The sequence below is a fragment of the Nicotiana tabacum genome, chromosome 17, assembly GCF_000715075.1.
Source record: "Nicotiana tabacum cultivar K326 chromosome 17, ASM71507v2, whole genome shotgun sequence".
NCBI lineage: Eukaryota > Viridiplantae > Streptophyta > Magnoliopsida > Solanales > Solanaceae > Nicotiana > Nicotiana tabacum.
The window spans coordinates 14,201,926-14,224,957 of record NC_134096.1 but is presented as its reverse complement, the minus strand read 5'-3'; the positions used below and the strand labels follow the sequence as shown (position 1 = coordinate 14,224,957).

Here is a 23,032-nt window from a genome sequence, read left to right as displayed (position 1 = left end):
ATATACTTACCTGTTGTTATTGACTCAACTCCTTCAATATAGTAAGTAAAATAAATGTTCGGCCATATAAGGCTCGGTACGTGAAACTGATCGGCCTTAGTAGGCTTGCTCATAGGCGGTCGGCCATACTAGGCTCTGTATCTCGTCCATCCTGGACTTGCTTATAGGCGTTGGGCCACAATAGGCTCGGTATATAAGTTACCATCTGATTAGAGGTTGCCCAATAGGGGCCTGCCCACCGATTATAGCTCGATGGTGGTGAAAATACTGTAACACTGCATATATATAGACCCTCTGCTCTCTTGACTAGAAGAAGACAATACTCAATTGAATATAAAGTCCTGATAAGGGAGAATACTATAACTTATGAGACTAGGATAATGTATATTAATTTGGGAGTAAGAACTTCTCTTTATGCCTCATTATCAAACACATGTAGTTATGAGATCATGCCAAAATGAAGGAAGGGCTTAGCCTTAGCATACCTTATCACAATATTTCCAATCACCAAGTTGAACTCGCCTCTTCGCACCTTAATCTACAACAACGATAATAATACTATCATTAAGTTACAAAAGGTACAACTATCGCACAACGAACGGCAAGCTTATTTTGTATTAAAACGGGCAGCATCACCCCTTAAATCCTTACTTCCTCCAAATTAAAGATAACACCAACAACACAAGAAAGCAACAATAACAACACATATATATTATTTTCCAACCTTATATACACCACAAAATACTAAAAATAGCCCAACACACCCCGATCTCTTCATACACAAAACTACCACCATAGTAGTGTCAAACAACCCGAAAATGTTACGACGAATGACCAGACCACCACCCTTCACTTATGTGGTGTTTCTCCACAATCTTACTACTCCAAAACTCCACAAAATAGTAGTAAAACATGCAGCCCAACAGCAACACAAAACAGTCCACAAAACAGTCCGCTACAAGTGAATAACTTGAACTCACGGCTTCCGATCACCGTCCCATGAGTTCTTACAAATATAGAACGACTTACTATGCATTTACAGAAGAAAAAATGGATGACAGGGAGAAGTAAACTTACCTTATTTGTTGTATAACTCAGCTCCTATGTTGGTTCTTCAAACTCTACGTTTTACATCCAATTAGAACTACTCCTTCAACCCCTTCAATTCAGCATGTGCCATTCTATACAGAGGGATGGATATTGGTTGAGTTCCTGGAAACAAATCGATGCTAAAATCAATCTCTCACTCTGGAAGAATACCTGGAAACTCATCTGGAAACATATCTGCATACTCTTTGACTACGGGAATAGACTGAAGTGTAGGTATCTCAGCATCTGCATCTCTAACTCGCACAATATGATAAATGCACCCTTTTACGATCATTTTCCTCGCCTTCAGATAGGAAATAAACCTACCTCTGGGTGTTGGTGTATTAACTACCCATTCAAGGACTAGCTCACCTGGAAAATAAAATCTGGCTACCTTTGCTCGGCAATCAACTATGGCATAGCAAGATGCCAACCAGTCCATGCCCATGATAGAATCAAAATCCATCATCTCTACCTCAACTAGGTCGTCTGAGGTATGATGACTACAAATTGTCACCGTACAACCTTTTTAAACTCGTCTAGAAATAATCGATTCTCCGACCAATGTAGATACCGTAAAAGGATCACTTAGTATTTTAGGCACTATACCAAACTTCACCCGTGACAAATGGGGTAATATACAATAAAGTAGATCCTGGGTCTATCAAGGCATAAGCATCATGAGAGCAAATGGTCAATATACCTGTCACAACGTCTGGTGAAGACTCATACTCCTGTCAACCCGCTAAAGCATAGATATGGTTCTGATTACCACCTGAACTAGAACCTCTACCTCGACCTCGACCTCTACCAGCCGAAGACTAAGACTCACACCCTGAAGGATACACAGACATAGATGATCCTGTTGCTGAACTCGCTGGTTGTGCCATACCCCCAGAATCTCTATTTGGGCAATCTCGCATTATATGCCCTGGACACCCACATGTATAACAAGCATCAGGACCTGCCCGGCATTGGCTCAAGTGTCCTCTACCACATATGTCACGCCGCGGTGGAAATGACCATGTCTGACTTGAACCTCGTTATCGCTGCAAGCCCGATGCCCGTGACCTCTCAGCTGGTCCTGACTGAGTATAGCGGTCATACCTGTAACCCTACTCAGTCCTCTCTATACCCTGCTGCCGACGCCTACCCCTTTCTATATTATGAGCGAATGCCTGAATCCGGGAGATGTCCATATTATCCTACAATGCAGTGGTGGCACATGCCTCGGCCAACTCTGGGGCCAGCCTTGCTATAAACCTATGGATCATGTCCCGTGTAGTAGCAACTATGGATTGTGCATATCTGGCTAATGAGTCAGAACAGAGACTATACTCTCGAACACTCATATTTCCCTACTTGAGGGCTAGAAACTGATCGACCCGAGCTTGTCGGATCTCCCGCGGTAAGTACTGGTCAATGAAGGCATCTGAAAAATTCTCCCAACTAGATGAAGGTGCATCACGTTCCCTAGACCTCTCCCATCCCTCGTATCGAAAGATGGATATATATCGGAGTCGAAAAGTTGCTAGCTCAACTGCCTTTTTCTCTGTGGCATGCATAACCCGAAAGATGATGTGAAGCTGATCTATGAAATCCTACGATTCCTCCCTCTGATCTGTCCCCGTGAACTCTGGGGGACTCAAAGTCTAGGACCCTTGAACTCCCAGACCCCTCAGAAGATCCTGCACTAGCTGATGCCCTAGCTTGTTGCTGGGTAGCTACCAACTGTGTCAACAAATACACCACACTCCTCAAGTCTTGATCTGATGTAAGTGGAGGGGGAACTGGGCGTGCGGTATCCCTAGGAATCTCCTCAGGTGGTGGAGCAGCCGGTAATGGTTGAGTAGGGGTCTCACTCTAGGCCTCAGACTAGGACCCATCTACTAGGGGTACCCTGCTGGTCCCCTCACTTGCTGATGCACCTCTCCTCTAGCTAGCCGTAGTCTTCCTAGTCACCGTCATCTGTGTATGCAACACCAACACGTAAGTTTAACTCAAATTTCCTATAACTCAGTTCTATATCACGATTTAGATTTGAAAGTAGGGTAACCAACTCTTAAATGCCCTATAGTTCCCTGCTTATATAATGTAGTGCACAACACATCTATAAACAAGACCTTACAAGACATGGCTTGTACACTCCCAAGGACAAAACTTCTCTGATACCAAGTTTGTCACGTCTTGAACCTGAGGGGAGAGACCAGCACTCGGTGCCTCACCTAACCTAGCGTACCAACTTGTGACTAAGGGACTCTGAACATATAATGTCATAATTTGGCTATGGGGCCACATTGCAAGAAACTTTGCAAAGAAAAATATAAAACTGAATGGAAAGTAACGCTGACTAAATATCAATATAAAGCTGGACCGACAAAGCCGTCATAACTACTACAGTTCACAAACTAACAAAATATACATACCAGGCCTACAGGACAAACATACTGCACTAGCTAACAGGATATGTCTACAAGCCTCTACTGATGGATGTATTGTGATCGGAACAGGGCCCCGACCTACCCATAACAAATATACATACATACAAAAGATGTACACAAAATCCTAGACCCGGCAACTCCAAAGGACGTGGAGATTACCGATCAGGCTGAACTCCGAAAACGCCTACTGAGGAGGTCTACCTGTTAGTATATCTGAACCTGCACACATGAAATGCAGTGTCCCCGAAAAAGGGACGTCGGTACGAAATAATGTATCGAGTATGTAAGGCAGTAACATAACTGAAAGCTGAAACTGATCTGATAATATAATAACTAAAAGTAACTGGGAGTCAAAGATGATCTGGATATATACTTACCTGTTGATACTGACTCAACTCCTTCAATATAGTAAGTAAAATAAATGTTCAGCCCTATAAGGCTCGGTACGTGTAACTGTTCGGCCGTAGTAGGCTTGCTCATAGGCGCTCCGCCACACTAGGCTCTGTATCTCGGCCATCCTAGGCTTGCTCATAGGCGCTCGGCCACAGGAGGCTCGATATACAAGTTACCATCTGATTAGAGGTTGCCCAATAGGGGCCTGCTCACCGATTATAGCTTGATGGTGGTGAAAATACTGTAATACTGTATATATATAGACCCTTTGCTCTCTTGACCAGAAGAAGACAATACTCAATTAAATATAAAGTCCCGATAAGGGAGAATACTGTAACTTATGAGACTAGGATAATGTATATAAATTCGGGAGTATGTATTTCTCTTTATGCCTCGTTATCAAACACATGTAGTTACGAGATTATGCCAAAATGAAGGATGGGCTTAGACTTAACATACCTTATCACAATCTTTACAATCACCAAGTTGAACTAGCCTCTTCGCACCTTAATCTACAACAACGATAATAATACTATCATTAAGTTAGGAAAGGTACAACTATTGCACAACGAACGACAAGTTTATTTTGTATTAAAACGGGCAGCATCTCCCCTATAGTCCTTACTTCCTACAAATTCAAGATAACACCAACAACACAAGAACTCAACAATAACAACACATATATATTATTTTCCAACCTTATATACATCACAAAATACTACAAAACAGCCCAACACACCTCAATCTCTTCATACACAAAACGACCACCGTAGTAGTGTCAAACAACCCAAAAATATTACGATGAATGACCAGCCCACCACCCTGAATTTATGTGGTATTTATACACACCCTACCTACTCCAAAACTCCACAAAACAGTAGTAAAATAAGCAGCCCAACAGCAGCACAAAACAGTCCGCTACAAGTGAATAACTCGAACTCACGGCTTCCAATCACCGTCCCGTGAGTTCTTACAAATATTGAATGACTTACTATGAATTTAAAGCAAAAACAATGTATGAAAGAGAGTAGTAAACTTACCTTATTTGTTGGATAACTCAGCTCCTATCTTGGTTCTTCAAACTCTAGGTTTTACCTCCAATTAGAACTTGAAAAGGAGAGAAAATAAATTAGGGTTTGTGGGCAATTTTTGGGAGGCTTTTTGCAGAGATTATATATGGTTATTATGCCTTATTATTAGTCTAATATATTAAGGAGATCTTCCTTTAAAAGTCTTCTTTGGATGACCCGAACTGGCCCATATTTGGACTCTCATTAGGTGACAGTCTGCGCAGTCTCGCAAAAATGCTCATATCTCTCTATTCCAATATCGTATTGATAAAAGGTTTAATGCGTTAGAAAATAGACTCATAGATATTCAATTTTATAGGTGTAACATCCCATAAATCTAAGTATTTTGGGAGAAAATCACAGTTACATTTGATCAAAAGTTTCAGTAAAACTTATGAACGTAACTTGTGATGACTTTCATACACTTTTGTTCCACCACTCGCTTGACTTCAAAATATAACACACGACTATTATACGACTAACATAACTCATAACATAACCTCTTTATCATGTTAAGCACCCTAGTCTCACCCCAAAAGTACATGTTATAACATTCCCAACTTGTCGACTTATGACGAAACACTATTTTCTTCAATTCCTTTAGCTTTTGAACCTTCCAACCCTCTTTGTACTTGTTGTTCATGATCTTCAATATTTGTAACCTCCGAGATAACATGATTAACTTACTTTATATATTTTCAAAGTTGATCTCATTTTTGGTCCTACATTAGTTTGCTCACGACGCACTTTTACGTACGAAAATATAGGGTGTAACATTATTCTTCCGGAACCAACCCTTTATCGTGAGGGTTTTTATAAGAGAGAGGGCCCTCTTATTGTACACTATTCCTCGTTCATCCATCTTATTTCTGAAGAGTCACTTTGTTCCTATTATCGTTCGGTCCTTATATCTTGGCTCCAGATGCCATAGCTAAAACCCAATTAACTTCTAGCAAAGCTTATTTAATGTTTTTAGCTCAGTAGTAGATAAAAAAGAATTGAAAGCATAGGAATTTCTCAAGGATGATTTGGTCTGAATTGTTGAGTTGGATTTGAGATTATGTTCTCCAGAGGATGGAAACTTTGGTGTTTACAAGGTCTTCTTTGATATTGTTGAGATTTCTCAGCATGTGCACCAGGCTCAAGAACAAGGTCTTCCATCCCAATTCCTTCTTCTTGCTCAGTTGAGCTTATAGTTCCCCCCAAATGGATTCTTCATCTTCTCCAGCTTCTGTTTCTAATGCCTGCTTCATTACTTTCTATTGTTTTAACTTGATCTTTAAGATCCGAATTCTCATCTCATATCAGACCAAGGTCTTGATCAACATCCTATATATTTCTCTCAATTAAGGGATTTGATTCATCAAATACAATATGCACATTTTCTTCTACACACATTGTGCATTTATTGAAAACCTTATATGCTTTGCTACATAGTGAATAACCAAGAATACTCCATTATCACTTCTGGCATCAAATTTCTTTGAGCTTCCTTGATGTTATTATGAACATAACATTTACAATCAAAAGATCTAAGATGCGAGATATTAGGTTTTCTTCCTTTAAGCAACTCATAGGGCATCTTCTCAAGCAATGGTCTTACCATGCATCTATTCAACAAGTAGCATATTGTGTTTATGGCTTCTGCCTAGAAATTCTTAGGCAGGCCACTAGAGATTTATTGTCCTTTCCATATCTTTTAGTGACATATTATTTCTCTTAACCACCCCATTTTGTTGGAGAGTTCTGGGAGCATAGAAATTATGATCTAGACCACGCACATTGCGAGACTCAAAAAACTTGGCATTTTCAAACTCGGTAGTATGATCAAAACGTATGCTGGCAAGTTGAAGAGCCGGTTTCTTTTGAAACATTTTGAGAAATATGAAAAAAATCAAAAACTTCATATCTACTTGAAATAAATAAGATCCAAGTGTATCTAGTATAGTCATCAACTTCCATAAGGATATATCTTTTGCCACCTTTACGCATAACCCTCATGGGATCCCAAAGGTCCATATTGAATAGTTCTAGGGGTCTAGAGGTACTAACGACCTTAGATTTCAAAGAGGATCTAACATGATTGTCTTTTACACATGCATCACATACTTTGTCATAATACAAATTTGTGGTAGTCCTATAACAATTTTTTAAAGCTAGTTTGTTCAGTTGAACAAGACTAGCATGACCTAACCTCCCGTACCACAAACGATGGTCATTATCAAGCACACTTAGGTAGGTCAGTTTATTCTTGGGAAAGGACATAATGGAAGCAATGTAACATTATTATATCTCTTTCCTTTAAGAATTACCTCATCAGATTTCAAGATTGTGGCAAGACTCTCAGCTGAGTCAAACTCAACCTTGTTGCCCTTGTCGCATATCTGGCTGACACTTCGGAGATTGTGTTTTAGCTCATCAAAACATTACATATTTTTTATAGCATGGGAAAGTAACTTATCAATCTTACCTATACTAGTGATTTTACCTTTTTCACCACCCCTAAAAGCCATATTTTCTCCTTGGAAGGCTATTGGTGAGAGACAATTCTCCTTCCGTTCAGCTATGTGTCAAGAGCAGCCATTATCGACATACTTTAGCATGTAAACAAGTCAGAGGTCATATTTGGAAACCCAATCTAGCTTGGATCCTTTTTTTTGACTAAATGGGTGTATCAAATACTTTTTAGTCCAGCTAGGCAAGGCAGATTTCTTCATGACTGATGTCTCCCTGCCAAGTGAGTCTGAATAGGTACCCTTTTATTTTATGCATTGAATAAAGGCCTTATAAATTTTTTAATAATGACCAGTGGTTCTACAGTGTGTGCATAATTTATTTTAGTCAGTGGCTACATACTTAGGATCAACTTTAGGAAGTATGATAGATCAATTTTATTGACACGTGGTTCTTATTCATCCAGTCAAGAGCCTTTGAGGAACTGTTCCATTTAGAGATTCTTAAGAGTGCATATTTCACCTTGTTCAAGTCCTCTTGAATTAACTAATTTATTTTAGTTTGACTGCATAAATTATTCCTAATTAATTTTTGTTCATTTTCTAGGGAAGTCTATACCTCACTAATTTTATGTTTGTCTTTTTCTAGTACTTTATTAAACTTTTGAGTTTCAATTTAATTGTTGTATTCTTAGATTATAAAAATCGTACTTGTTCCTTAAAATCTTATTTTTCTAAGATTTCGACATTCAAATTTAATAGTTAAAAACTATTGATTAATTTCTCTTTATCAACACTCAACTTATCAACATTATTAATTAAGGAAAGCAGCATCCAATTTTTTCTTAGAAAGAGCATGAAGATTTTTCTTGAGATCAGGAACATTTACCTGGTCGTTGCCAGCTTCAGATTTTGAATCACTCATGGCCATTATAGAGATAACATCATCCATATTGACCCTCTTAGATTATGTATTCATAAAGACACTCAATGCCATTTCAGAGTGAGTTTCATCATAGATTACTGGCAACCTCTCCCAAATATCATTTGTAATGTCAAGTTATAATCTTGCTGAACTCTTCAAATCCAAGAGCAATATAAATAATGAGCTTGACCTTTGCATTGTTTTCAAGCATCCATTTGTCCTCATTATTCAGTTCTTCTTCAATCTTGATAATCTTCTTTCCTTCATTGTTATTTTTTGGAGTGAATAATCCCCGAGTTGTGATCAACCATAAATCATAATCCTCAACTTGTAGGAAAGTTTCCATTCGAGTTTTCCACCAGTTGAAATGCTGTTCAATGAATATAGGTGGAACATTTATTGGAAGACCTTATAGCCAAGTTTGTTGAGGTTTCTCTTCAGTGACTAGGTCCATCATAGCAAACAGAGATAATTGTCCATCTGTGTCCTCACCATCATCTTCATCATTGTTGTCCTCAAAAGTAGCCAGGACTAATTGTTTCATGGCTTCTTTTGCTTTTGAGCTTACTCTTTCTCCAAATCAATCTTGTAATGTGGACAATCCCTGATCTTATGATTTAGCTTTCCATATTTATAACATCCATTCAAGTTTCATTTTTTCTTAACATTTGCTTTGCTGGGACCTCCCCTTTTTCTCGTGTATGCTTCTTCTTCATCAAATGTAGCTTCTTCAGATTACTGAGAACTAACCCTTTGTCTCTCTTAGAATCATCCCTTTTTATTTCCAACTTCTTCATTTCATTAGCCTTTAAATTTCCAACAAGTTTGTCTAGAGTAATTTTATCCAGCTTTTTAGCAGTAACTTTGTTTTTCTAGGAGGCAGAAAGTTCACTGAGAATTTTTCTCACTAATTCTTCAGATGAAAAAGTTTACCCGAGAGATCCGAATCATTTGTGATGATGGTAAGCCTGGTGATCATGTCTTGGATAGATTTAGAATCCTTCACAAAAAATAGTTCACAGTTCCTCATGAGTATCTCAATTCTCGATTGCTTCACTTGAGTTGGTCCTTCATGAGTAATTTGAAGAATATCCTAGATCTTCTTTGCATCAATACATGCAGAAACCCTATTATAGTCGTCAGGTCCAAGACGGCAAATTAGTATCTTCTTTTCTTTGGCATTTTTCTCCAGTAGTTTGTAATCGATAGAGTTGAATTTACTCCTCTCCTTGGGAACCTCTCGTCCTTCAACATTTAGTTTGGTAGAAACATTTGGCCCATCCAAAATAATGTTTCAAAGTTTGTAGTCTTCAACAGTTAGGAAGTCTACCATCCTAGCATTCCACCAACTATTGTACGAGCCATTAAATAGAGGTGGACGTGTAGTAGACTGACCCTCATACATCCCAGGTGGTGCACTCATTTTCTAGATCTCTCAAAGGTGTTAACCTTATTGTTGAGAACCTGCTCTGATACTAATTGTTACTTTAATACACCACTTATACACTAGAGGGGTGTGAATAACATATTAAGATGTCACCTTATTAAAATTTTAATTATTTAAACAACCAATAGTTTATCAAGTTATCCTTACAACTGGGTTCTATATACTGGTTCTTGTAGTTCTTGTATTAGTTAAGTGCAAAATATAAATAAAACATGAATTTTTACATGGAAAACATTTTTGCTTATGTAAAAAAATATGACCGAACTTTGGGGTTTTTCTCAAAAACTTTACTAAACAAGAACGAGCAGTTTCAGGTTATAATACTCTTTATAACCTAAGAGACTAAGTCTAGTTACTTAATAACCTACAACCTAGACAATTGTAGCTACACCCTCCAAGCTAAACTCTTAGCCTAGATCAAAAGTTAACAAAATCCTATAATAGTGCTTCTAAAGTAAGAAGAATATGGTTAAACTTAAAATACATCTACTATAGGATCTAGACAAACTAAATTATACTCAATTCAATTTCTGGAATGGGTTCTTTAGTTTATCTTTTTCTCTTATCATGATCCAAACCGATGGGCCGCAACGGGCATCCGGTACCTTATTCAGCCGAGTACCAACATAACATATTTTTTCGTATCATACTATCATAAATAAATGAGACGGAAAGGATGTCGTGAGATAACTACAATAAAACATGTAATACCAACTAATACCTAAGACATACAGCCTATAAGACCGAAATAATCACTCGTACACTGAACATATGCCGATAAGGCCATACAATCATTCATATACATGACATCTATCTACAAGCCTCTAAGAATACATAATTGTCATAAAGGTCGGGACAGAGCCCCGCCATACTAATCAATACATATCTTAATCATACTGACTAAATAGCAACTCCGGAGCAAATATAGCACACTAACACCTTTTGCTGAGCTGATAGCCTACTTGTAGGTCTCTCGACCTGTCTATCGGGACCTGCGGACATGAAATGCAGAGTCACCAGGAAAAAGAGATGTCAGTACAAATAATGTATCGAGTATGTAAGGAATGAAAATCAACAAATAATAGACATGAGAGAAACATGGAGTAAAAGACGCTACATGTAAGTCTGCATAGTTCTGAGAATCATTTAATATTTATAATGTCATGCATATGCGTATGATGTCATACCATGCATAGGTATATGCGTTCAAAACATCATCAAGCCTCTGAGGACATCCCATCATATCATCTCGGCTACTGTGGGCAAATCATCAACGTATACCAGTTGATCAGGTGGTGATGCATATATAACGTTGTAACCTTTTTTCATATCCTATATAAATATAATGTACATATATACGCGTATATAATGCCATCTGGTCATGGGCCAATGTAAATGAATGCAATGCATGAGAAGTACGTCAATAAAATCTCTCGGAATGTCATAAGACCATTATGCCTCTGATTAATATCATAAAATAAACTTTATCAACTTACGTATTTTCTGAGACCCATGAACAGATGATAGAATAATGAGACACGTGGGGAATCAAGAATATAGACACCCCTAGTATTTCTATGAATAGAGTCATTTATGAAAGTTGCGTATTTTTTTCGTTTCATTTGTATCATTTGGACCATGCCAAAAGGAAAGAAGGGATAGCCTTAACATACCTGAACCGATTCTCTTGACAATCCTTATAAGACATGCCAATTGCGATGAAATATGTAACGGCGAGATCGAAACAGGGAATGATCCGTATAATATTCTTGAGAAAGATTGTACTGTGCTCTCTTAAAATTGCAAATCTCGTTGCTATTATGCAGTATAACTTCGTATGAAATTTTGTTGAAGAAAAATCTCATTGCTAATCTATCTCACTTTGTGAATTTGATCATAATCTTGTGTATGACTTTTGTTGAAACTTCGTTCGTATGTTTGTTGTAATTTCACAAAGTCATAAGCCCTTTTAATTTTGTGAATTTAGAGAGCCTTTCACGTTTGAAGCCATTAGAAAACCAAAGAAAGTAGAGGACCAAAGTCTCTTAAGACTTTGCTGAAACTTTCTCCATTATTTTGTAGAGTCACCAAGTGAATTAGAGTAGTCTTAAGTCTTTGGGTGTGGGCCCCACCTTATGTATGACTTGGCCAACAAATTTCTTAAATGTGGCACCATGCTACATGGAGTAAGAGTCACTTATTTGGGCTAGTGTGCAGCCACGTTGGGGGGGGGGTGGCTTATCCAAAATAATCCACTCATTTTATTAATTAACTTGTTAAATCCCCACTAATCCAATAATTAACTAATTACTCACATAATTAAAAATTATCTCAAATTACTTAAAATACTACTCACTTTTAACACACTTTATACACCTTACTATCATGGTCATGTAGTACCTTGTATGGCACTAGTCCATAAATACCGGATATTATGGCTCGGATCGTATTATATTCCAAATTGACAACCTTCAACGAAACTCATTTTCTTTGATTCGTTTACCCTTTCACCTTCACGAATTTACTTATCACTTATTTGAAATAGTATAATACTTATAATCTTCTCCTTGAACTGATGTTAATTATCTTACGACAAATTCAACATACAATACTACATGGTGTAACATCATCGTAATAAAATATTGTGGAGCGTAACATCATCGTAATAAATTACTGTGGAGCGTAACATCATTCCCCCCTTTGGAACATTCGTCCTCGAATATTGACTTATGCACTTATTATTTTCATCACCTATGTCTTTCGAATACTTTAGTATTCTCTCCTTTCCATCTAGAAAACTGTTGTGTGAATAAATCCAAAGGCCAAGGCATTCCCCCCTATAGGCCTCTTTCTCATTCCACGACTTGTGGTCGGAATCCTTCCAATCTTGTAACTGTTGCTACCTTCTATCATGCAGCCTGTACCACTTTTTCCTTGTAAGGGCGCTTATGCGACTCTCCCCTCCAGCTTTGTCCTCGAGTTTTTAGCCAATCTGTAGTCCTCACTTTGTAAACATATACAGAGCTTGACAAGATATCCCTCTGGGAATCTATAGGTATACTTAAATTCTTTGCTCGGTTCTTTGGTGAACTTACGAATATTGTTATATCTTATCTCATAGATCCCGTTTATCCATCCATATGACTTTACTGCATCTAGGTAGGTCATATTATACCATAACTCTTCCTTCGATTTATCATTACTGAGGTCTGCTACCAAACTCCAGGTTACTCTCGTTGCTTATCCTATATGTAAAATCTAAGTCCTTTAATGCTTCTTCATTATTGTTCCTCTTAAGAATGATGGTCTAATCTCATCTCATACTTTGTAACTTTTATCCATCCATTATTGTTTCATCTTAATACTGATAACTTGACCTCTTTTGTAACACTACCGCTAGGGCTCACGTCTCATCGGGGAACATTTAAAGTGATTTTCCTGACCCATTTGGCGGCGATACCATACTTCCATAACCGTATTTCATAGCATTCCAACATGATTCATCTTATCGGTGGGGGTATTCTATTCCCTTGCCGTCCATGAAAAAAATCATTACTCAATCGAAGGCCCAAGCGTCATCCTTTGTCTATAATAATTACACCCTTATTCTACTACCAATGTCTTCCTAAAACCTTGTCGCTCTACCATACTTTAGCTTGCGATCTACACATATCTATTTATACTATTCGCAACCTTCCTTCAACTTACTTGCATCATAGATTTCCTTATGTCATTCTGGAATATCAAGCGAGACATCACATCGTCTCTAACTCTTCTTTACTCTCTTAATTAGACTTCTCAATGCCTAGAAACCATAGGCTAGAAAACATTTCACTAACGGCGCCGCTAACATTCCTGGATACTGAATCCCCGCGCTTCTAGCCTTTTATCCGAAGTATAGACTATACACAACCTTCTGCATGTGAGTATCTCGTATGTTGTGCACCTTTACCTTACTTACCTTAAAATCTTGCATCACATCTTCTAGCTTTTTCATGACCTCCTTTCCACATAGGTATAATTCACATCCACAACTTGAAGCTCGGTTATAATACTTGCACCTCTGGTGCATACACAATCCGGTGGGAGCTTCATACTAACTTCTTATGAGGCTGGTACTCTTCTAACTGGCTTTCTTGTAGAGTCGTTATAGAATATAATTGTTGTACTATCTCTCTTGTGCCTCTGATATTAAGACTGATTCTGCAATGTTCTCAATCACGATTTTTTCAATTTTCTGATCGTTTTGCCACTTGTCACATGAATACTTGGCTTATCTTAGTGCCCACGCATATTGGAATTCCATACAACCCATATGATCTTGAATATCACCTTTTAATTTTTTTTTTCTTCTTCCCGTTCATTAGCCACAATAGGTGCCACTTTCTTATGGAGTGCATGCAATGTTGTTGTGAGACTATTTTTACATGACCATTTCTTCTTCGAGTTACTATGCTTAGGTTGAAACCTTCTTCCTTATTTACTCAGCTAGTCTTTCACTGAAGTACATAGGGAGGACCCTCTGACTCTTGTAAAGCTGCGAGCTTATCACATTGTATATTTGACGAAATTTTTGATGTCCTTCCTCGCCTATAATTATCTGTATTTACCTACCTCCACACTCATGTGCTCGTATGGTTGCTTCTTAACTAAAGTTTTTACTGTCTTCCCAGAGGCATTCTCTTTTATTTACCTTTAACTACCCCAACTCCTATTTGAATATATCTCAAAGATAATGATGTCATAACTGTGAGACTAAATTCCCCATGTTGGGGTTCACTATGCTCATCTTGCACAATCTGTTAATTTGTCTGTATCCTCTTGTCTAGCCATAACTAGGCTCTTCCTGGATCAACTAGTAACTACTCGTTGGCCCATTCTCATATCAATATTACGCGTAATCTTTCTTGGGTTATTTCCTTTGTCTTAACGTACGTCTCGCACATGCTCCTTCTCTATCAATAACATCTTGGGCGGGAACCCTTACTTTCACTCCTTCACGCCGTGTTTGCATAATGTTCTAGGATCATAGCATATATGTAGGATTTGAATAAGTGCAATCTCATTCCCTTCTCATTTTTTAGCGCATTCTTCCTTTAATATTCCATAGTTACTAGAACCACTTAATTTTGAATTAATGCCATATCACTCCATATTCCCCCCTTTAGGGGAGTACTAAGATTTAGTGCTACGATGATCTACATATAGATGTTTTACCTCTTCATCTTTGGCGTCTTTTCACATCATCGATGATCCTTACTCGCCTCGCGGTAATCCTTCCGTACCAAGGATAACAAATTTCCTTACTCGCGAGGGTGACACTTAGTATAACTGGCACATACAGTCCCTTAAGCTTAACTTTGCTCACATTGCTTGATTTTAGGGAAGTGTCTTCCTGAATGACCATTCTCTGAATTTCTCATGAATCTCCTTCTATTGTCCATTCTATTATCGCTGGAACAAAATCTGAAATTCTCATGATGTCGACAATTATCAAATCACTCAGTCTCTAATTCATGTTTAGTTTATCTTGATCACCAACCCATGCTGATTTCTATTATTCTGGGGTCTGACTTTTCCTTATGGTAGTCGCGTTAGAGCCACGAACTTACTTATCGACATGAGAATATGACTTTATGGCCTATACTCTTTTGTTGTCTCAAGGCCTGTCACCTCTCATCTTTTCCTTCACTTGACTATAGACTCTGTAAAATTGTTATATTTTTTTTTATCTACCATTGTTATCCATGAATCACATCTTACTCATAATGCTTCATTAACTCTCTTCTTATTTCCCTGCTAACATTTTTGTCTATCACTTTATTCTGAAAACTTCAACAAGACATTATTTTGCTTTTAACTCCCCTTTCCTTATCCACTGGCTCTTCGGGTTGCCTAACATTCTTTCTCTACTAGGGACAGGAGCCACACTAAGATAATATTTATCCCTTCAAGGCTTCCAGTGCCTATCTTTGTAGTACTCATATCTAGCTGTAATATTTTAGAGTGCACCATCTGGGTGTCTCAGACGGAGATCTATTAGCACATTTGCAATATCCTTTGGAAATGTCAGATAACGCTAACAATCCATCTACCATCTTGGGTTACCCTACCCCAGCTAGATCCTGATATCCTGCCTTCTCTTATACTACTTCTGTTAGCCCCCATAGGTCATAAATGAGATGGGCGTGGCCAATTGTATATACCTCTATTATTGTTGGAGGTAACTCAAAAGGCTTATATTCCTCTTCCTGAATTGTAAATATTGATAATCTTCATTAGCTGGGTATCCCGTACCCTTTTTTCACCGTGCTTATTTTACTTGTTGAAATTTATATCTACCTTCTGAATCTCTCATTGCCTTTCACCATAGGGGTGGATAGATATTCTTGCCTTAAGGCTCCTTTTAAAGAAGCTTTTACGTCTTAGTACACACATGTTCTGCTGAAAACTTCACAATTATCCATCATAAGAATGATGCAAAATCAAGTTCCTCTAACTCAACTCTTCCACAGCCACATTCAATCTCTTACCGACCGTCTTTCTAGATGTAGGCATCGTCGTATTATGAATTAGATAGAGTTTAGGAAATTGAGTTCTTACAATTGAGCTCTACCATACGATCTAGAGTAAGAAGAAAGAGTTACAGTCCTAAATGCCATATAGCCTCCTGCTTATAAGTGTGGTGCACAACACACCCATAAATAAGACTCTACTAGACACGGTTTGTAGACTCCCTAGGATAGAACTGCTCTGATACCACTTTTGTCACGACCCAAACCGATGGGCCGCGATGGGCACCCGGGACCTTACTCAGTCTAGTACCAACATAACGTATCTTTTCGTATCATACTATCATAGGAAAGTGAGGCGGAAGGGCTGCCGTGAGATAACTAGAATAAAATATGTAATACCAACTTATACCTAAGACATACGGCCTATAAGACCGAAATGATCTCTCGTACACTGAACATGGTCCGACCATATACATGACATCTGTCTACAAGCCTCTAAGAATACATAGTTGTCCTAAAGGTCAGGATAGAGCCCCGCTATACCAATCAATAAATATCATAATCATACTGACCAAATAGCAACTCCAGAGCAAATGGAGCGCACCAACACCTTCCACTGAGCTGATAGCCTACTTGGAGGACTCTCGACCTGTTTATCCGGACCTACGGGCATGAAACACAGTGTCCCCAAGCAAAAGGGACGTCAGTACAAATAATGTACCGAGAATGTAAGGAATAAAAATCAGCAAATAATAGACATGAGAGAAACATAGAGTAAAAGACTCGACATGTAAGTCTGTATAGCTCTGTGAATCATTTAATACTTATAATGTCATGCATATGCGTATAATGCCATACCATGCATAGGTATATGCGTTCATAACATCATCAAGCCTCTAAGGGCATCTCATCATATTATCTCGGCCACTGTGGGCAAATCATCAACGTATACAAACTGATCAGGTGGTGGTGCATATATAACGCCGTAACCTTTTCTCATATCCCTTATACATATAATGTTCATAGATATGTGTATATAACGCCATCTAGTCATTGGTCAATGTAAATGAATGCAATGCATGAGAAGTACGTCAATAAAATCTCTCGGAATGTCATAAGACCATTATGCCTCTGATTAATATCATGAAATAAACTTTATCAACCTACATATTTTCTGAGACCCATGAACAGATGGTAGAATAATAAGACACATGGGGAATCAAGAATATAGACACCCCTAGTATTTTGCTCGTTTCATTTGTATCATTTGGACCATGCCAAAATGAAAGAAGGGATAGCCTTAACATACCTGAACCGATTCTCTGAATTTCTCATGAATCTCCTTCTATTGTCCATTCTATTATCGCCGGAATGAAATCTGAAATTCTCATGATGTCGACCATTATCAAATCACTCAGTCCCTAATTCATGTTTAGTTTATCTTATTCACCAGCCCATAATGATTTCTATTATTCTGAGGTCTGACTTTTCCTTCTGGTAATCGCGTTGGAGTCATGAACTTACTTCTCGAAATGAGAATATGACTTTATGTCCTATACTCTTTTGTTGTATCAAGGCCTTTCACCTCTCGTCTTTTCCTTCACTTGACTATAGACTTTGTAATATTGTTATTTTTTTTTTTGATCTACCATTGATATCCATGTATCATATCTTACTCATAATACTTCATTAACTCTCTTCTTATTTCCCTGCTAAAGTTTATATTTATTACTTTATTCTGAAAACTTGAACAAGACATTCTTTTGCTTTTAACTCCCCTTGCCCCATCCACTAGCTCTTCGAGTTGCCTAACATTCTCTCTCTACTAGGTATGGGAGCCACACTAAAATAATATTTATCCCTTCAAGGCTTCCAGTGCCTATCTTTGTAGTACTCATATCTAGTTGTACTATTTTTGAGTGTACCATCTGGGTGTCTCACAAGGAGATCTATTAGCACATTTGAAATATCCCTTCAAAAATGTCACCTAACGCTAACAATCCATCCACCATGGGTTACCCTAACCCCAGCTAGATCCCGATATCCTGCCTTCTCTTATACTACTTCTGTTAGCCCCCATAGGGCATAAATGAGATGGGTGTGGCCAATTGTACAAACCTCTGTTATTGTTGAAGGTAACTGTAAAGGCTTATATTTCTATGCCTTAATTGTAAATATTGATAATCTTCATTAGCTGGGTACCTCGTACCCTTTTTTCACCTTGCTTCTTTTACTTGTTGAAATTTGTATCTATCTTCTGAATCTCTCATTGCCTTTCACCATAGGGGTGGATAGATATTCTTGCCTTAAGGCTCCTTAACAAGAAGCTTACACGTCTTAGTACACACATGTTCTGCTGAACACTTCACATTTATCCATCATAAGAATGATGCAAAATCGAGTTACTCTGACTCAACTCTTCCACAGCCACATTCAATCTCTTACCGACCGCCTTTCTAGATGTAGGCATCGTCGTATTATGAATTAGATAGAGTTTAGGAAATTGAGTTCTTACAACTGAGCTCTACCACACGATCTAGAGTAAGATGAAAGAGTGACAGTCCTAAATGCCCTGTAGCCTCTTACTTATAAGTGTGGAGCACAACACACCCATAAATAAGACTTTACTAGACACGGCTTGTAGACTCCCTAGGACAGAATTGCTCTGATACCACTTTTGTCACGACCCAAACTGATGGGCCGCGACGGGCACTCGGTACCTTACTCAGCTGAGTACCAACATAACGTATCTTTTCGTAACATACTATCATAAGAAAATGAGATGGAACGGCTGTCGTGAGATAACTATAATAAAACATGTAATACCAACTTATACCCAAGACATACGGCCTATAAGACCGAAATCATCACTCGTACACTGAACATAGGCCGATAAGGCCATACGATCATTCATATTGTCATGGGCGGCTTTCCAACCATGCCCCATGACCCCTTGGACGCGCCCCGTGGCGTCCTGGCCAGCCTCCCAACGCCCGTCGCCACGGTCGGCCCCGTGGTCTCGGCAGCTCCAAGTGACAAACGCGCATGTGCCTCTGTCGCCCCACCGATAGCCATCGCCAGTGCCCAGCCACAGGCAGAAGCCAACAGCGCCGCGCGCGCAGACAATGCCGCGCGCGCAGACCCTGATGCTAAAGACAAAGTTGCTGCCAATGGACTTGTTGCTGCTTTGTAGAAGACTAAGTCCTTTTCATTGTAAATATAGAGTAGTTTTGCTGCATTTTCTTTAAGTGTGATTTTCCAGCTTTCATAGGTCTAGTCATGTAACTTTGGTTTATTTTTTTTAAGCATTATTAAGGGGGACCAAGCAATCAAAACTTTCAAGCAAGCAAACAATTCTCTGTACTGGTGTCTCTCCCCCCCGACACCGTCTTGCTTTCTGTAATAGCTTTCATTCAATGCAATCAAGCTTTCTTTCATTCTCAATTCTCTTTTCTGCTCTCTTTCAATTGCTCATGACATTGGTTTTCCCGTACGGCACTGACAATCTAGTCTAGCGTACGGAGGGGACCTCAGTTGGCGGACAGCAACCGTACTGACATCGGTTGCCTAGCCTTACGTCGCCCTTCCAAGGAACTTCAGGAAGGCGCCGCGTAACAGTTGGTATCAGAGCCTAGGCTCGACATCGGACGAGGGATTACGTTACAATTACCACCATTTCTGACCATGGTGAATTACGGGGATCGCATCGCGACCCTTGAGGGAACAGTTGACTCATTGCGGCCCATCGTGGAAACGGTGGCCGATCTAAAGACCAGCCTAGTGCAAAGGTTGGACGACCTGGACCGCAGATTCATCCAGGCCGAAGTTGACATAGAAAACATCAGTCGCGACTCTGAAGGAGACCGACAAACAGCAGCCACAGAGGCAGCTGAAATTTTTGGTAAATTTGAGGTCCTCCAGCAGGAGCGTGCCGAGGATTTAGCCAACAGGGAACAAGAGGCAGACAGGGTGACTGCCATGCAACAAACCATAGACAACTTGACAGGCCAGCTCAATGTTGTCAATGCTGCTTTACAAGGCCTACTTCGAGGAGGCGGAAACCAGTTTGGGGGTGGTGTGAACCTCGCCCCTATGGCACAAAAGCTAAAGATTCCTGAGCCAAAGCCATACAGTGGAGCTCGAAATGCCAAAGAAGTGGAAAATTTCATTTTCGACATTGAGCAATACTTCGATGCCGTGGGAGGCCTAGAAGAAGCTAAGAAGGTAGCAACTGCTGCCATGTATCTTCAGGGTGATGCCAAACTCTGGTGGCGGGTAAAGTATGAAGCCATCAAGGCTGGCGAAGATGCCCTCGAGACATGGGCGGAACTGAAGGCAGCCATACGCCTACAGTTCTTCCCCGAAAATGTTGAGTACAATGCCAGGAGAAAGTTGCGGGAGCTTCGCCAGACCAAGTCAGTGCGAGATTATGTGCGGGAATTCTCCGCGCTCATGCTGAACATCCGTGACATGGGGGACAAAGACAAACTCTTCACCTTCCTGGAAGGGTTGAAACCTTATGCACGGATGGAGTTGCAGAGACAAAGGGTAGACACTTTGCCTAAGGCAATCCAAGCAGCAGAGTGCCTTGGGGATTACCAAGTGGAAGCCCGGAAGGATAGGCCTCAACAGCCCGTCCGGGGAGGATACAAAGGGGGCCAACCAAACACCGGTGGCCCTAGCAGAAGTGGAGGAGATCGGAGTGCACCCAAACACAAGGCTCCCTCTTCCGGCAGTACTAGTGCTGCATCTAACAACAATGATCGGGGGAGGAAGCCCCCCTCAGGATGTCGTCATTGCGGCGGACCACATTGGAATAATGAATGTCCACAGGCACAGATGAACGCCCATCAATCTTTTGAGGATGGGACGGATGACGACGACGATGATGCGGATCAGACTGAGCCAGTAGGTGCATTCAATGCAATTGTTGGCTCCATTTCTGAGCCCTTAGCGGGAACCAGTGCCGGTATCCGCAAGAAGAAGGACCCCTGTCCAATTGCCAGGAAAGGAAATAAGAAGGCGAATTTGAGGACTCCTCCTCATCAAGAGAGGACCTTAATGTTCGTTGACATGAAGGTAAATGGCAAGCCCATTCGAGCAATGATAGACACGGGTGCCACTCACAACTACTTAGCCTCTACTCAGGTGGAGCGTCTTGGACTAGTTGTAGGAAAGGGCAAAGGTCGTGTAAAGGCTATCAACTCACCACCTCAACCAGTGGGTGGAATAGCCAAAGAAGTACCAGTGAAGCTTGGCCCTTATGAAGGAAAGTTCAACCTGCGCGTAGTGATCATAGATGACTTTGAGCTAATAGTGGGGTTGGAATTCCTGAGACAGACCAACACCATGCCCGCACCATATGCGGACATGCTGCTGATGATGGGAGCAAATGGGGCCAAGCCCTGCATTATTCCGTGCATTCCCATGAAGATGGCAGCCGAGAACATCTCGGCCTTGCAGTTGAAGAAGGGGGTAAAGAGACATGAACCCACGTTCCTGGCTACCCTCTGCATGGAAGATATAGAACGCTCCTCGGGTCCCATTCCTGCACCCGTGAAGGAGTTGCTTCTGGAATTTGAAGACATCATGCCACAAGACATGCCAAAGCGCCTTCCGCCTAGGCGAACTGTGGACCATGAGATTGAGTTGGTGCCGGGTGCGAAGCCACCTGCCCGGGCGCCATACAGAATGTCACAACCCGAACTCACCGAGCTTCGGAGACAATTGACGGAAATGCTAGACACAGGGATCATTGTACCCTCCAAATCCCCATACGGGTCCCCTGTGCTATTCCAAAAGAAACATGATGGTAGTCTACGACTCTGCGTGGATTACCGGGCTCTAAACAAAATCACCGTGAAAAACAAGTACCCTATTCCGCTAATGGCAGACTTGTTTGATAGACTGGGTGGTGCGACGGTATTCACCAAGATAGACCTGAGGACAGGTTATTGGCAAGTTCGGATTGCAGATGGCGATGAGCACAAGACGACCTGTGTGACAAGATATGGGTCGTACGACTTCCTGGTGATGCCCTTTGGCTTGACTAACGCGCCAGCCACATTTTGCACCCTGATGAACCAAGTCTTTCGGGAATACATTGATGAATTTGTCGTGGTTTATTTGGATGACATTGTGGTATATAGCCAGACACTAGAAGAACATCTGGAACATTTGCGGAAGGTCCTAGCCCGATTGCGGGAGCACGAATTATATGCGAAGCTATCCAAGTGCTCCTTTGCTCAGAAACAAATTGACTTCCTCGGACATGTCATCGAGGAAGGAAGGATCAAGATGGACCAGCAGAAGATTCATGCCATTACAGAATGGCCGCCTCCTAAGGATATACATGCCTTGAGGTCGTTCCTTGGCCTATGCAATTTCTATCGGCGGTTTGTGAAAGGTTACTCTCTCATTGCAGTGCCGCTGACAGAACTTCTCAAGAAGGCCACCCCGTGGGATTGGGGCCCCAAGAGGGCAGAGGCCTTCGACGCATTGAAGATGGCTATGTCTAGTAGCCCAGTCTTGGCCCTCCCTGACTTGGCCAAGCCATTCGAAGTGGAAACGGATGCCTCCGACTATGCACTTGGTGGAGTATTGCTACAAGAAGGGCATCCCGTAGCGTACGAGAGCCGGAAACTGAAGGATGCAGAGCGGCGCTATGCCGCCCATGAGAAAGAGTTATTGGCTGTCGTT

The 23,032-nt window shown here is 40.3% G+C and overlaps 1 long non-coding RNA gene across 1 annotated transcript; it reads right to left on the bottom strand.

Annotated features, from left to right (window-relative positions):
* Positions 1-3,425: 3,425 nt before the first annotated feature.
* On the bottom strand, positions 3,426-9,715 carry LOC142171518 (uncharacterized). Its single transcript, XR_012701059.1, has 3 exons — positions 8,336-9,715; positions 4,383-4,435; positions 3,426-3,749 (listed from the first exon to the last, which is right to left on the bottom strand). It is a non-coding gene; the product is annotated as an uncharacterized LOC142171518 (long non-coding RNA).
* Between the last annotated feature and the right edge of the window lie 13,317 nt (positions 9,716-23,032).